The following is an 11,880-nucleotide window of genomic DNA, read 5'->3' as shown; positions in this document are numbered from 1 at the left end:
GCTCGGCGTTCGCGGCCAATCGGCTCCACGCCCCCCGCTCCGGGTGGAACCGAAGGAAACATTCCAGAGGGATCCCTGAGCCTCGCCCGGCTCTTCACGACACCTCCCCCGCGCCACGGAGCATTGGATCTTCCCGCCCCTCCTAAGCCGCGGCGGGCTGTACCACCGCAAGGCTGCGGAGGGGGGAGCTGCGGCTGGGCCCCGGCCAATCTCAGAGAAGGAAGGAGGCCAGTGGCCAATGGAAAGCTGGGACTCCTGGACCACGTGCTGTTCGCTGAGTGTCCGGGTGGGGTGCTGTGGCTGGTAAGAAGCTGGGGGCTAGTCTTGGGAGTCAGGAGACCGAGACTGAGTTTCGCAGAGAGGATGAAAACTGCCGAAGTCCAGAAAACGGACCCGCTAGGAAATCCGGGAGGGAGCCAAGGGCAGCTTCAGATCCAGTCCTCCGCCCGGCCTGCCCCTGCCCCTGCGTGGCCATCCTCGGGGTGGATAAAAACACGCATTCATTCCGAGCGGGCAGGCGGGAGACTGAGATGAATAGGGAGGGTCCCGAGTGTCCCTGCATCTTGGATGGACAATGGACAAGGGCATTCATTCATTCATCCACTTATCAAATATTTAATGTGCCCCTGGTCCGTGCCAGTCTCTGTCCTATCTCTACAGACACACTGATGAGTAAGCTGAAAGAATGTGCTCCTGGTAGAAGGAACAGCGCGTGCAAAGACTTAGAGGGCGGACAGAAAGATACAGCACGCTTTAGGAGAGTACAGTACTGTAGGAGCTAGCAAAGCAGGGTGAAAGGGCAAGATGCCCTGTTCGCTCGTTGGTTGACCAGCGAATATTTATTGAGCACATACTATGTGCTGGATTACAAAGGGATACCCAGCCAACCCAAGCCTCTGTCCTCAGTTTCTTACATCTGACTGTTCTCCGCCTCCCTACCCCCACCTCCAGCCCCAGACTGGCACAGAGCAGGGTCTCCGTACATATGTGTAGGTAAAAGAACTGGGTAATCTCACCATCTCCAGGTTTGGCTTGTAACCAGGATTTCTCAGGCAGGAGCAGGTCCAAGAAACAAAGATACCAACACAACTTGCCCAGGCCAGGAAGCTCAGTTCCCAGGACAGGTGAGATTCCCTTGTTCCAGGAACAAGCCAGCCACTCAGGCAGCTGGGGCTGGACCGTAGTTCACTGTGTGTTCTGGGAATTGTAGTTCTTGGAGACCTAACTTCTCAACCCTCATTGAACGATTGGCTCTTTGCAGTTCCCTGGATGAGATGCTGAGCGTTCCAGCCCTGCTAGGGCCTGCAGAAGGACAAAGTAAAAAGGGAGCTTGAGCCCTGGACTTAGCTGCTGAGGTCTGCCCAGGCAGCCCCACCCAGCTGGCAAATACCGAGACTGCAGAGGCAACAGGGACAGCTAATGTCCTTCTCTTCCTGTTCTGCTGACCTCTGCCACGCCCACTGAGCGATCAGTTGCCTCTGGCTAGGCCTGTGCCCTCTCTGGGACTGTGTCCACTGCCCTGCTTATGCCTGGCATCTAAGCTGCTTCCTAAACACCTGGAGAGGACAGTATGTGGGCTGTGGGCACAGCAGAGTCCTGAGCGGAATCCACATGATTCTACCTGTTGATGAAGAAGTGCCCAGGGAGGGGTGAGGGCAGGGGCACAGAGCAACACGGGGCATCTCCTTCCTACTTTGTGGGACTTCAAAGTTTCTCCAAGGAAATAAAATTCAAAAAGCCTCCAGCCAAGATAAGAATTACCAAACCCTTATCATCCCACCTGTCTCACTGTAACTGTTACAATGTTCGTAAGGACCTCCCCACCCCAGCAACTTGGCCTACTTCTTGCTCCCTACTAGGAAAGGTATGTGGCCCACTCCTCACCTCTTCCCCTTGATCAACCTGGCCTACTCCTTCCTGCCCCCCACTAGAAAAGGTATGTAGCCCACTCCTTACCCCACCCCTTTAGGGGCAACATATGGCCCCAAACTACCAGCAGGTGTATCCAAAGACCCTGTCTTTCCCCAACCAACCAGCAAGTGTATCAGAAGACCTCATTCTTCTCCAACCAATCACTAGGTCCTCAGGTGTATGGCAAGACCGCTTCTTTGTCTTTGGGCTATAAAAACAGACACAACCATGCCCCCAGGGTCTGCTCTCCCTGAATATCAGGAAGTCGACCTGATGTGTTAACAGTGTCTCTTGCTTCAATATACTTGTCTTTTCTACACCTTGCTTTAAATTTAGAAAATTACTTTTCCACCCACGTGCAGAGACCACAACATACTTGATTTTATAGCTCAAGAAGCTAGGAGGCTCAGTGGGTGAGGAGGTCAGATTTGAGTGCTACCTCTGCCCCTTTTAGGGGGTGGGGGTGGGGAAATAATTCTGGAATGCCAACTAAGACATGAAAAAGCAAATGCTGTGTTTGAAAAAAATCACCATTTTGCAACAAACAGAGGAATGATTGATTCAGGCAATGCTTGTCGATGGAGAAGTGGGTATTCAGTCTCAAAGGACCAGCCCACAGATTACTTGTTAATTTCAGTGGCAAAAAGGTACCTTGGAAAAACACAGTGGAGAAACCTGAGAGTCACCACCTTAAGGAGTGATCAAAGTTAACATCATTGCTGATGAAACTCACTATGTCCAGTGCTGCGGTGTATTACTGAGGACACAAGATCACCTTCGAAGAACTTGGTCCTGCCCAAGGTGTTTAACCTGAATCTAATCACCAGAAAAAAACCAGACATATCCTGATTGAGGGACATTCTTTAAAAACAAAACCAAGGAGTTCCCGTCGTGGCGCAGTGGTTAACAAATCCGACTGGGAACCATGAGGTTGTGGGTTCGGTCCCTGCCCTTGCTCAGTGGGTTAATGATCCGGCGTTGCCCTGAGCTGTGGTGTAGGTTGCAGACGCGGCTCGGATCCCGCGTTGCTGTGCCTCTGGCGTAGGCCGGTGGCTACAGCTCTGATTCAACCCCTAGCCTGGGAACCTCCATATATCTCGGGAGCGGCCCAAGAAATAGCAACAACAACAACAACAAAACAACAACAACAAAAGGACAAAAAGTCAAAAAACAAACAAACAAAAAAAAAAACAAAACCAAGATCAAACAGATCTATGTCATGGAAAGGTAAAATCAATCCATTAATCCAACAGGATTGGCAACATCTCTGCAGCACCAGGATGAAGTTTCGATACCCAGTCTGGCACAGTGAGTTAAATGATCCATCGTTGCCATAGCTGTATCATCGATGGTGGCTGCGGCTCAGATCTGATCCTTGGTCCAGGAACTCCATACACCTTGGGGCAGCCCAATGTGTGATTCTTGATTGGATTCTTGATAAAAATTTCAAAAAAAAAAAGGTTAAAAGAAAAAAGGTAAAACAGCTATGAAGGATATTCTTGGGAAAATGGAGGATAGTTAAATGTCGACTGAATGTTAGATAATTATATCTATGTTAAATTTCCTGAGTGTGACTGTTGTTACTAGGTTTAAATAAAAGAATGTTCTTTATGGAGTTCCCACTGTAGTGCAGCGAAACAGAATGTGACTAGGAACCATGAAGTTTCAGGTTCGATTCCTCGCCTTGCTCAGTGGGTAAAGGATTTGGCGTTGCTGTGAGCTGTGGTGTGGGTCGCAGACGCAGCTCAGACCCTGTGTTTCTGTGACTGTGGCAGGCTGGCAGCTGTAGCTCTGATTGGACCCCCTAGCTTGGGAACCTCCATATGCCGCAGGTGTGGCCCTAAAAAGCAAAAAAAAAAAAAAAAAAAAGAAGAGAGAGAGAGTGTTTTTAAAACTTGGTATTCATTTTTTTGGCCACGGCCATGGGACTGGGAAGTTCCTGGGCCAGGGATGAAACATGAGCCACAGTTGATACCCAAGCTGATGCAGTGGCAATACCAAATCCTTAATCTGCTGGGCTGCAGGGAAACTCCAAGGATGTTCTTATTCTTAGTTCTTATTCTTAGGAGATATACTGAATCAGTTAGTGGTAAATTTGTGATACCTGCATGTGTCACATGGTTCAGAAAAAAAAATAGAAATGTATATAGCATTTTTTTTTCTTTTCTTTTTACGGCTGCACCTGCACCATATGGAAGTTCCTGGGCCAGGCATCAAATCAGAGCTGCAGCTGCAGTCTACACCACAGCCATGGCATCACTGGATCCAAGCTGAACCTGCGACCTATGCCACAGCTTACGGCAATGCTGGATCCTTAACCCACTTAGCCACCATGGGAACTCCTGTAAACAGCATTTTATATGTAATATTATACTATGGTATGCATTTGCATTGAGATAAAGGGAGATAGAGAAAGCAAATGTGGCAAAATAGTAACAATTGCTGCTGAATCCAGGAGAGTAATATGTGAGTATTCATTTTACTACTCTTGTAAGTTTTCTATAGCTTTGAAAATTTCAAAATAAACATCTGAAAAAAAATATCCCCATTCCCCTGCCATCCCCAGAGGCAACCTTCCAGTGAGTTTAACATGGATATTTGCCTGTCTTTCCTTGAAAATGTGCAGTTTTATGTGAGTGTTCTATTACATTTGGTTTCTTTCTTTCTTTTTTTTTTTTTTTTTTTTTTTTTGGCCATGCCCGAGGCATGTAGAAGTTTCAGGGCTAGGGATCAAAGCCCCGCCACAGCAGCAACCCAAGCTTCTGCAGTGACAATGCTGGATCTTTAACCCACTGCACCACAGGAGAACTCTTAGTTTATTACTTTTTTTTTTCTCCCATTTGGCATCATCTTGTTTATTTGTATTGATTGTTTTGTATTCTGCCTCTAAGATCCATCTGTATTGCTAATCTCTTGAATATCTTTTCTTCTAACTTCTGCTTGGTGTCCCATGGGTTTCTTCCCTCACATCTTACTCATCTGTCCTGCAAGGATGGAAACCAGAAAGCCTCCTTCTCCCCACAGGTACACGTGGTGAGACTCTCCCTAGGAAAGAGCCCTGGAGATGGAGAATCTGGGTCTTTGGCACAGACTCAGTTTTGGCACGTGGCTCTCCCTCTGGACTAGGTCTACCCCTGTCACATCCACTGGCTTTGCGGGAGGGTCCCATGTCCCTGCATCTCCACCAGCCATTGACATTACCCACCTTCTAATTCTTGCTGCTCTGACTTACTGTCAAGTGACATCACCTTTGCTTTATTTTACATTTTTCTGATTTTTTTCCTTTTTTTCCTGCCCATGGCTTTTGAAGTTCCCGGGCCAGGGATAAGATCTGAGCCACAGTTTTGACCTGGGCCGCAGCTGCAGCAATGATGGATCCTTTAATCCACTGTGCCATGCTGAGGATTGAACTTGTGTTCTGACACTACAGAGACTCCACTGATCCTGTTGAGCCACAGCAGGAACTCCCATTTCTCTGATTTCTAATCACTTTGAGCATCTCCCTATTTACTTCATGGATGGCAGGTTCTCCTCCTCTGTAAATTATCTGTTCATACTCTTTGTCCATTTTGCACTTTTTAAAAATTTTATTTTTTTATAGTGTTTTGTCAGTTTCTGCTGTACAGCATAGTGACCCAGTCATATATGTGTATATATATATTTTTTTTCCTCATGTTTTCGCCTATCATGGTCTATCCCAACAGATTGGATATAGTTCTCTGTGCTCCAAGTCGAGTCGGCAACCTACACTACAGTTCACGGCAATGCCAGATCCTTAACCCACTGGGCGAGGCAAGGGATCGAGCCCAAATCCTCATGGATACTAATTAGGTTCATTACCACTGAGCCATGATGGGAACTCCTCATTGTTCTCTTGGATAATGCTGAGTTACTGAGCCCTTATTAGTTTCAATAATTTAATAAATAATGTTTAGACAGAGCTTCCTATATGGCAGGCACTGTTTTAAGAACTTTATATTTATTAAATCATTTAACTCCCCTAAACAACGATGCGAGGTGGATACAGACATGGCAAACATAGTCTACCTCTGTGTCATGGGATGACTTGCTTTGTTCATATTATCCCCTTCATTGGAAGGAAACTTTAAATTTCAGTGTAGGAGTTCTCTGTGGCACAGCGGGTTAATGATCTGGCATTGTCACTCCAGTGGCTTGAGTCACTGCTGTGGTGCAGCTTCGATCCCTGGCCTGGGAACTTCCTCAAGTTATGGGTGTGGCCAAAAAAAAAAAATTAAATGTCAGTGTAATAGGACATATATACATTTTGTGGTTTGTTCCCATGAAATTTCATTAAGGAGGCCCTTTCCACCCTTAAATCACAAAGTGTTGGAGGTTTTTAGTGTGGGGGGGTTGTTTGTTTGTTTGTTTGTTTTGCTTTTTAGGGCGGCACCCATAGCATATGGAGTTTCCCAGGCTAGGGGTCAAATTGGAGCTACGGCTGCTGGCCTATGCCACAGCCACAGCAACACCAGAACCGAGCTACACCACAGCTCATGGCAACACTGGATCCCCAAATCACTGAGCGAAGCCAGGGATTGAACCTGCACCTTCGTGGATACTAGTTGGATTCGTTTCCACTGCGCCACAACGGGAACTCCTGTTTTGTTTTGTTTTAAATCCATTGTATGGTTTTTCTTTTCTTATGTCTTTATTCCCTCTCTAGTCAGGTTGTGGGGTAGGATCCAGCCATATTTCTCCTGAAGCTGCACTGCTCACCAGCTTTGTGATTGGGGGCAAGACCCTTCCCCCATATGCCCAGTCTCATCTGTAAAATGGTGATCATAATAGGACTCACTTCCTAAAGTCGTTACAATTATGTTAGGATGAATGAGCAATTATTCTGTGTTAAGCTCATACAATGGTTCCAGGCCAATAGTATGTGCTCAGTGAACACCAGCTACTATTGTTAAACTGTTGAGAGCATAGAGATAAACATGGTACTTGTAACAGAAACTGTTATATAAATAGATACATTTATTAAGATATTACTATGTGCCAGGCCATGTGCTGGTTGCTTTTCAAGACTGATTTCACTAGATATCACCCTCATTCTACAGAGGACACAACTGAGGCTCAGAGAGGGGGAGCCACTGGCTCAGAGTTGCACAGCTGCTCATGAGTGTGACAATTTAGCTCCACGCCCAGCATATGTGACATCCTTCTGAAGGTGTGGGTTGTACTTTCCTCATCATTCTGAGATGTGAGGAACAGGCTGGACCCAGGAGGAACAGTGCTGAGGGACGTTATATTGGCCAGAATGATATCTTGACATTTGATTGCCTGGCTCTTTGTGGCCTGTGATTGGGCTCCCCTTATTAGCCTGGAAGGACTGGACTCAGCAGGATGGGTCTGGAGGGGAAGGAGAGAAAGTGGCCTTAACTGGGCTGGGTTCTGTTGGTCCCAGATCTTAGCCCCAGGGCCTTGGCCCCTGCTTTTGGCTGCTGGACTTCAGGAAGTCACACTAAAACCCAATAGTAGTGCTGCTTTTTGGAGGCCAATGGGCAGTTTTCCATTCAAAATACATCTACAGGAGTTCTCTTGAGGCGCAGCAGGTTAAGGATCTGGTGTTTTCACCGTAGCAGCTTGAGCTGCTGCTGTTGCCTGGGTTTGATCCCTGGTCCTGGAACTTCCACATGCCTTGGGAGTGGCCAAAAAAACCCAAACAAACAAACAAAACACCTCAGTCATTTCCCACCACTTCCTTGCTCCCCACCTGGTCCAGCTGCATCACCTCCTGCAGACTATTTCTCCTTGATCTCCTGGATCCTCCCCCCTAGTTCTATTCCTCCAACAGCAGCCAGAGGGCACCTGTGAGGACCCAAGTCAGGTCCCATCCTTTCTTGCTGATGACCCCCACCACGAGGCCATGTGCCCTTAAAATACTTCAATGAAATATTTCATTTGGGGTCAGGCCTGGCCACATCAATGTCCAGCATAATCTTCCTAAGAAAAGGTGGGGCCCCACTAAGACAAACCAACCACGCAAAAGCAAATCACGACTCCAACTTCCAGGCAAAACCAAACCACACTGTGTCTCTCCTGCCTCAGCCTCTTTCAACCAGCCTCTCCTCTGCCTCAGGCAGGCGGGCGTGTCCCAGCAGGGCTGACTCTGGGTCGGCCTCATTCCTGGGCACGCCCCTCCTTACTTTCTCCTGCTCTCTGTTCCACCCACGCCAGGCCTCAAAGAGACCCTCAGCTCAGCCTTGCTTGGTCTGTGGGCTGCTGAGGAGCCTTGTCCACTGGGCCATATCTCCAAGGGCCCATCTCTGAGCTCTGACAAACTCCTACCCCTTGGCCTGTGTGCCTAGGGCCTGCCATGCTTCCTTTCTCCAAGCTCACTGGTCATGGGAAGTACATTGCCATTGTAATAGGCTGAATGGTGGACCCCCAGAAGATATGCCCATGATCTTGAACTTGTGAATATGACCTTATTTGGGCTGAGGGTCTTGCAGAAATAATTAAATGAAGGAGCTCAAGATGAGATCATCCTGGATTAAGATGGGCCCTGAATATATCCAGACAAAACTGTAATTCAAAAAGATATATGCACCCCTTTGTTCATAGCAGCACTGTTCATAATAGCCAAGACATGGAAAAAACCTAAATGTCCATTGATGGATGAATGGATTAAGAAGATGTAGTATAGGGAGTTCCCTTGTGGTGCAGCAGGTTAAGGATCCAGTGTTGTCACTGCAGTGGCTTGGGTCACTGCTGTGGCTTGGATTCCATCCCTGTCCTGGAAACTTCCACTACTCAGCCAGAAAAAAAGAACAAAATAATGCCATTTACAGCAAGACGGATGAAACTAGAGATTATCATACTAAGTGAAGTAAGTCAGAAAGACAAATACTACTTGATATCAAATATGACATCACTTACATGTAGAATCTAAATTATAGCACAAAAATGAACCTATCTACAGATCAGAAAGAGATCTACTGACATAGAAAACAGACTTGTGGTTGCCAAGAGCGTGGGGTGGGGAAAGAGAAGGACTGGGAGTTTGGGGTTAGTAGGTGCAAACTATTACCTTTAGAATGGACAGAAAGTTCTTCTGTGACACAGTGGGTTAAGGATTCAGCATTGCTAAAGCTGAAGCACAGGTTGCAACCGTGGCATGGGTTCAATCCCTGGCCCAGAAAATTCCGCATACCTTGAGTATGACACCTCTCCCCCTCAAAAAAATAAAATGGATGGATAATGAAGTCCTACTGTACAGCACAGGGTACCCTATCCAATCTCCTGGGATAGACCATGATGGAAAAGAATACAAAAAAGAAAATATATATAAGATTGTATAGGGAGTTTCCAGTGTGGCTCAGCAGTAACAAACCTAACTAGTATCCATGAGGACTCGGATTCAATTCCTGGCCTCGCTCAGTGGGTTAAAGACTCTGAGTTGCTGCGAGCTGCGGTGTAGGTCGCAGATGTGGCTTGTATCCAGTGTTGCTGTTGCTGTGGTGTGGGCTGGTGGCTATGGCTCCGACTTAATCCCCTAGCTTGAGAACTTCCATATGCCATGGATGCAGCCCTAAAAAGACAAAAAAAAAAAAAAAAAAAAAAAAAAAGAAAAAAAAGAAAGAAAGAAAGAAGAAAACCAATGTGTGTATATATATATAACTGAGTCACTTTGTTCTATAGCAGAAATTGGCACAACGCTGTAAATCAAGCAAACTTTCATTTAAAAAAATTTTTTAAAAATGGGCCCTGAATTCAACAAGTATCCTTACAAGAAACCAAAAAAGACAGAGATAGAAAGCGGGGATGGCCACAGGAAAATGGAAACACAGAGATTGGAATGATGTAGCCACAAGCCACGGAATGCCAAGGATTGTTGGCAGTGGCCAGAAGCCAGGAGAGGTGCATGGAACAGATTCTCCTTCAGAGCCTACAGAAGGAACCAAACTTGCCCATACCTCTTTTTTTTTTTTTTCCTTTGGTCACTTTGGGCTGCCCCTTGGCATATGGGGCTCCGGGGCAAGGGATCAGAACATAGTCGCAACCTAAGCCACAGCTGCAGCAACACTGGATCCCTAACTCATCATGCCAGGTTGGGGAACGATCCTGTGTCCCAACAGCTCCCAAGATGCTGCTGATCCCTTTGTGCCACAGCAGGAGCTCCCCACCCACGTCTCTAGAACTGCAAGAGAATACATTCCTGTTGTTTTAGTTAAGCTGCTCAGCTTGTCGTACTTCATAGCCACAGGAAACTGAAACAGAGGTCTCTGTTTCCTGGAAGACTGAGCTCCAAGATCACTCCCCCCACCCCACCCCCCTGATTGCTTTGATTGTCTCTCGCTGGGTCCCCTGAGGCTGAGTGTTAAGCGGGCCCTCAGGAACTGTGCCCAGTAACTAATACATGAATTCTGAAGTAGGAACAGGATCCTAGGAAAGAGAGGCTTTTCTGGAGCCAGAGAGAAAATCCACTTCTTGCAGGTGAGAGCTGGAGGAAGTGGGGTGTGGAGGATCCCTCCCCAGGGAGAACCACAAGGAGACCTCAAGGCTGGGTTGTTCTTCCTCCACACACTCCCTCCCTGACATGAGCGGTGACAGGGCCAGTGTTGCAGATCTTGTCTGAACCATTTTCTCACTCAATTGCTCATTCAACAAACACTCAGTTCTGGGCCAAGGGCCCAAAGATTATTAGGACATGGTTGGCAAACTCAAGGAAACTTGGGTTACTGATTGGGGCAGGGTGGCGGGTGGTCTTCTGGAGTGTTCCTGAGACTGTCTCTCTTTCATTACAAAGAGTGAAGTTGTCTGACTGAATAATCACAGAGTTTGAGAAAATCAGACACTCCGTGCCACCACCTCACTCCCCCCAACCCCCAAGCATGGAATCAGCAGACCATGAAAGCATTCTCAGGTTTGTGGGAGGGAATATGAGTTTATGTACTTTAAGGATGAGATTTTGATAGAAAATATATATGCTTATTGTATGTGTTGTGCTATTTTAAAATGGAACGTTGGTGTGTTGCAATCTCAAAAGACTGATGATATACTCAGGTACCTGAAGTTATTATATAATCAAATAACACTCCCCCCTACCCCCTCCAACAAAGTAAAATTAAGATAATGCAAAATCCAAAACCACTGCAAGCTTCTGTCTCACTCAGAAAAAACCAAAGTTGTCCAATGGTCCACCAGGTCCTGTACCATCTGCCTCATCTCATCCTGCCTTTGCCTCCCACTCACCCCTCTCTTACTCTGGTCCAGCCTCACTAACCCTTGGCTGTTCCTTAAACAACTCAAGCACATTCCTGCTTCAGTCTTTGCACAGGCTGTTCCCTCTGCCTTAGAAGTTCCTTCCTTCGGTATTCACATGGCTTTCCCCTTACCTCCTTGAAGTCTTTGTTGAAATATCACCTTCTTGGAATACCTATCGTGGCTCAGTGGGTTAAGAACCTGACTAGTATCCATGAGGATGCAGGTTTCATTCCTGGCCTTGCTCAGTGGGTTAAAGATCTGGTGTTGCTGCATGCTGCGGCATAGGTTGCAGATGAGGCTTAGATCTGGCATTGCTGTGGCTGTGGCACAGGCCAGGAACTGCAGCTCCGATTTGACCCCTAGTCTAAGAACTTCCATATGCTTCAGGTGCAGCCCTAAAAAGAAGAAAAAAAAAAAATGTCACCCTTTTGGTGAAATCTTCCCTGACCATATTACTTAAAAACTGCACCCCAGGAAGAGTTCCCATCATGGCTCAGCAGTTAATGAACTTGAGGATCAGTGAGGATACAGTTTCGATCCCTGGCCTAGCTCAGGGGGTTAAAGATCTGGCGTTGCCGTGAGCTGTGGTGTAGGTCAAAGATGTGGCTTGGATCCTGAGTTGCTGTTCCACTAGCGTAGGCTGGTAGCTACAGCTCTGATTGGACTGCTAGCCTGGGAACTGCCATATGCTGCAGCTGCAGCCCTAAAAAGACAGAAAGCCAAAAAGAAAAAAGAAAACTG

The 11,880-nt window shown here is 46.9% G+C and overlaps 1 long non-coding RNA gene across 1 annotated transcript; it reads left to right on the top strand.

Moving 5' to 3' along the window:
• The first annotated feature begins 45 nt into the window (after window positions 1-45).
• On the top strand, window positions 46-3,526 carry LOC146405463 (uncharacterized). The gene is made up of 2 exons (XR_014837515.1): window positions 46-303; window positions 1,262-3,526. It is a non-coding gene; the product is annotated as an uncharacterized LOC146405463 (long non-coding RNA).
• Window positions 3,527-11,880: the final 8,354 nt, after the last annotated feature.

Source organism: Sus scrofa, chromosome 2 (genome assembly GCF_054392235.1).
Source record: "Sus scrofa isolate SSC_HxYL_T2T_F1_AM1 chromosome 2, Sscrofa_HxYL_maternal_Yorkshire_Landrace_v2.0, whole genome shotgun sequence".
Lineage (NCBI taxonomy): Eukaryota > Metazoa > Chordata > Mammalia > Artiodactyla > Suidae > Sus > Sus scrofa.
The sequence above is the reverse complement of the archived record's forward strand: the minus strand, read 5'-3'. Positions and strand labels throughout refer to the sequence as shown.